Source organism: Elaeis guineensis, chromosome 5 (assembly GCF_000442705.2).
Source record: "Elaeis guineensis isolate ETL-2024a chromosome 5, EG11, whole genome shotgun sequence".
Classification (NCBI taxonomy): Eukaryota; Viridiplantae; Streptophyta; class Magnoliopsida; order Arecales; family Arecaceae; genus Elaeis; species Elaeis guineensis.
The window spans coordinates 94092230-94097057 of record NC_025997.2 but is presented as its reverse complement, the minus strand read 5'-3'; the positions used below and the strand labels follow the sequence as shown (position 1 = coordinate 94097057).

Genomic DNA, 4828 nt, shown 5'->3' with positions numbered 1-4828 from the left:
GCTTCATTTTTAAGTTCTTCTAATTCATTCAACTGAAGCTTCCTATGGTTTCCAGCGTCGTTCAAATTTGTATTTAGTTGTTTGATGGCCCACATGGCTTTGTGTTCTATCTCAATAGGCAAGTGACATGGTTTACCAAACACAATCCTATAAGGAGACATTCCTAGATTGGTCTTGAAAGCGGTTCGGTATGCCCAAAGTGCATCAATTAATTTTAAAGACCAATCCTTTCTATTGGCACTAACAGTTTTTTTCAGGATCTGTTTGATTTATCGGTTTGACACTTCAACTTGCCCACTAGTTTGAGGATGATATGGTGTGGCCAATTTGTGGGTGACATTATACTTTTTCATCAATGTTGCAAAAGGTCGGTTACAAAAATGGGTTCCCCGATCACTAATGATTGCCCTAGGAATACCGAAACGGGAGAGAAAATTTTCTTTAAGAAACTTAATGACCATTTTGCTATCGGGTGCTCTACATGCAATTGCTTCTATCCATTTTGAAACATAATCAACTGCTACTAGAATATATTCATTTCCAAAGGAATTTGGAAATGGTCCCATGAAATCGATCTCCCAAACATCAAAAACTTTAACTACCAAGATTGGGTTGAGTGGCATCATGTGTCGCTTGGTGATTCGATCCATTTTCTGACATTGAGCACAACTTTTACAATATTCATGAGCATCCTTAAATAAATTGGGCCAATAAAAACCACATTGGAGAACCTTAGCAGCAGTTTTCTTAGACGCGAAGTGACCCCCACATGCTTGATCATGATAAAAATATAAAATATTCATGACTTCGTTATCTGGGATACACCTTCTAATAATTTGATCAGGATATTGTTTAAAAAGATAAGGATCATCCCAAATAAAATACTTCACTTGGGCAAAGAATTTATATTTATCCTGCTTAGTCCAATGAGAAGGTATCTTACCTATGGCTAAATAATTTACAATATCAGCAAACCAAGGTTCAGTAGACACAGACATGAGTTGCTTATCTGGGAAAGATTCATTGATGGGTGGTTCACTAGATGGTGTGACTAAAATTCGGGACAAATGATCTGCTACAACGTTCTCAGTGCCTTTCTTGTCCCTAATTTCTAGGTCAAATTCTTAAAGGAGCAAAATCCATCTGATTAAGTGTACCTTGGCATCCTTCTTTGCTAGGAGATGTCTAATGGCTGAGTGATCGGTGTAAACAATGGTGTGGGTCCCAACCAAATAAGATCTAAATTTCTCTAAAGCAAAGACAACGGCAAGGAACTCCTTCTCAGTTGTGGTGTAGCTAAGCCGCGCATCATTTAAGGTTTTACTTGCATAATATATCACTCTAGGCAGCTTATTTATCCGTTGACCTAAGATTGCGTCCACAACATGATCGGATGCATCACACATTAATTCAAATGGTTCAGACCAGACAGGAGGATGAATGATTGGAGCTGATACCAGTGCTTTTTTTAGAAATTCAAAAGATTCCAAGCACTCATGAGTAAATTCAAATTTGGTATCCTTTGCCAAAAGATTAGTCAGTGGATGTGCTACTTTGCTAAAGTTGGCAATAAATCTTCTATAGAATCCAGCATGACCTAAAAATGAACGTATTTCTTTCACAGATTTAGGTGGTGGAAGACTTACAATTAGATCTATTTTGGCCTTGTCTACTTCAATCCCCTTTTTAGAAATGACATGGCCAAGAACTATTCCCTGTTTGACCATAACTGACATTTTTCCCAGTTGAGAACTAAGTGCTTCTCCTTACATCATTCTAGAATTAATTGCAGGTGATTCAGACACTCGGAGAAGGTTAGGCCAAAAACAGAAAAGTCATCCATAAAAATTTCTAGAAATCGTTCTATCATATTTGAAAACATGCTGATCATGCATCTCTGGAAGGTTGCCGGTGCATTACATAGTCCAAAGGGTATTCGTCTATAGGCAAAAGTACCAAATGGACAGGTGAATGTAGTCTTTTCTTGATCTTCAGCGGCTATGGGGATCCGGTTGTAACCGGAGTATCTATCAAGAAAATAGTAAAACTCTTGTCCGGCTAGTCTTTCTAATATTTGATCAATAAATGGCAAAAGAAAGTGATCTTTCCTTGTCGCAGCATTCAACTTTCTATAGTCTATACAGACCCTCCATCCCGTTTGGGTCCTAGTTGGGATAAGTTCATTTGCATCATTTTGGACCATTATTACCCCAAATTTCTTGGGTACTACTTGAACTGGGCTTACCCAAGAGCTATCAGAAATAGGATAAATTATTCCACTATCTAGGAGTTTCAGAATCTCCTTTTTAACTACATCCTTCATAGCTGGATTAAGCCTTCTTTGGGCTTCTCTTGTTGGTTTAGCCTCTTCCTCTAAGTATATTCTATGTTGAACTATAGAAGGACTTATTCCTTTGATATCTGCTATGGTCCAACCTATTGCTTCTTGATTTGCTTTTAGAACTGACACTAACTCCTCCTCTTGCTTGGGATCTAGGTCTGATGTAATAATTACAGGCAAAGTTTCTTTGGGTCCTAGATATGCATACTTGAGATGTTCTGGGAGGGGTTTCAGTTCTAAAATGGGTGCTTCCTCTATCGATGGTTTGGGTGATGATTTCACCATCTCAATGATTGGTTCAGTAGGAAGTGTCGATTCGTGATTAATCTGATTTTCTTTAAGTATTTCATTGACATCCTCAGACTCATGGATTAACCAGGGGTTAGACTCTAGGTCGACTTCATCATCACTAATGTCAATGGATTCATAAATACCATCTTGGACTACATTGACATCAGCATGAGAAGAGGATTCCTATTCTAAGTTAAAAACATTAAGCTCAATGGTCATATTCCCAAAGGATAACTTCATTAGACCATTTCGATAATTGATTTCAGCATTGGCCGTAGCTAAGAATGGTCTTCCTAAAATGACAGGTATATGTCCTTTAGGATTCGCAACTGGCTCAGTCTCTAAAATAATAAAATCTACAGGGAAAATGAAATTTTTAACCTTTATCAGAACATCCTCGACCATTCCCTTAGGGATCCTAAGAGATCTATCGGCTAACTGTAATGTGATCCCAGTAGGTTGAAGTTTTTCTAATCCTAGTTGCTCATACACCAAATATGGAAGGATATTCACACTAGCTCCTAGATCTAGCAAGGCCTTTTTTATATTAGTTTCTCCAATAACACAAGAAATTGTTAGAGCTCCAGGGTCCTTATATTTAATTGGCACATGGCTAGATAGGTATGAACTGACACTTGCAGCCAAAAATGCTTTCTTTGGTACATTAGTGGTCCTTTTTCTAGTGCAAAGATCTTTTAAAAATTTAGCATAAGTTGGAACCTGATGGATTATATCTAAAAGAGGAATATTAACTTGGACTTGTTTAAATACCTCTAAAATTTTGTCTAAATATTCAGATTTATTGGATTTCAGTCTGTTTGGAAAAGGAGCTCTAGGACTTTTAAGTACTGGACTAGGTGAATTTTTAGTTTCTGGTGCTTGAGGTTGAAAGGTAGTAGTTTTAGAAGGTGACTCGGCAGATGAGTCCTCTATATCATCAAGTGCAACTACCTTATTGTCTATTTATTTTTTCGATCTTAAGGTATGAATGGCATTTACACCATTAACTTGGTTTTCTTATTGGGGTCGTGGACCATTTTGGTTCCTAGGATTTGGCTCAGGTTGGCTAGGTAACCTACCATGTTCTCGTTCACTAATGGTCGAAGCCAGCTGACTTACTTGCATTTCCAGACGGGCTATAGCTTGGGTGTTATTATTTATGAATTGACCCGTGGTTTGCATAAAGCTGGTATGTGTCTACATCATGGCTTCTAGGCTTTTCTCTAAAGAGGTAATTTTCTTGTCATTATCATGGAAGCCTGGCGGGTTGTTCATCACTGGGTTGGACCTTAGATTTTGCTGATTGAAATTTGGATTGCCTACATTAGGATTCTGAGACCATGAGAAATTTGGGTGATTCCTCCAACCTGGGTTATATGTGGGTGCATAAGGATTGTTCAATGGTCCTTGATAGATGGCATTCACCTGTGCACACTCATTCGAGTAGGAACATTCTTCTAAGACATGGTCTGGTGCATTGCACCCTTTACACATGGGTGCAGATATTTGATTTACATTGGCTGGTCTCTGTAATTCTAAGGCTTCCAATCTACGTGTTAAGGTTGCAATCTTGGCCTCTGATGCTAGGGTTGGTTGAATTTGATGCATTCCTCCTCTTGAAGGTGTAGCTTTATCAGGTTCCCTAGTTGTTTCCCACTGTAAATTTTTCTCGGCTAGGTCTTCTAAGAATTGCCAAGCTTCAGTAGTTTCTTTGTCCATAAATTGGCCTTGGCACATGGACTCTAGCATGGTTCTTGAGTTTGAATCTAACCCCTCATAGATGATCTGGCATAGTCTCCAAGTTTCTATTCCATGGTGTGGGCATTGGGTCAAAAGATTCTTGAAACGATCAAAGTACTTCCAAAATGATTCACCAGCTAGTTGGTAAAATTGATTTATTTCATTCCTAATCCTAGCTATTTTATGATGGGGGAAATACTTTTTCAAAAATATTCTCACAAAGCCCTCCCAGGTAGTGACAGAATGGTTTGGCAGACTATAAAGCCACTTCTTAGCATTATCCTTAAGGGCAAAGTTGATTAATCTAAGTTTGACCTCATCCTCTATTAATTGCAGTTTCATGGTTGCACATACCTCCTCAAATTCTCTAATAAATATATAAGCATCCTCTAATCCTATGAATTTTGGAAGCATATTTATGATTTGAGGTTTGATTTCAAAATTGTTAGCTGTGGG

At 38.1% G+C, this 4828-nt stretch overlaps 1 non-coding gene across 1 annotated transcript; it reads left to right on the top strand.

The window, feature by feature from the left end:
• The first annotated feature begins 4439 nt into the window (after window positions 1–4439).
• Window positions 4440–4546, top strand: LOC140858263 (small nucleolar RNA R71). Its single transcript, XR_012141830.1, has one exon. It is a non-coding gene; the product is annotated as a small nucleolar RNA R71 (small nucleolar RNA).
• The last annotated feature ends 282 nt before the right edge of the window (window positions 4547–4828 follow it).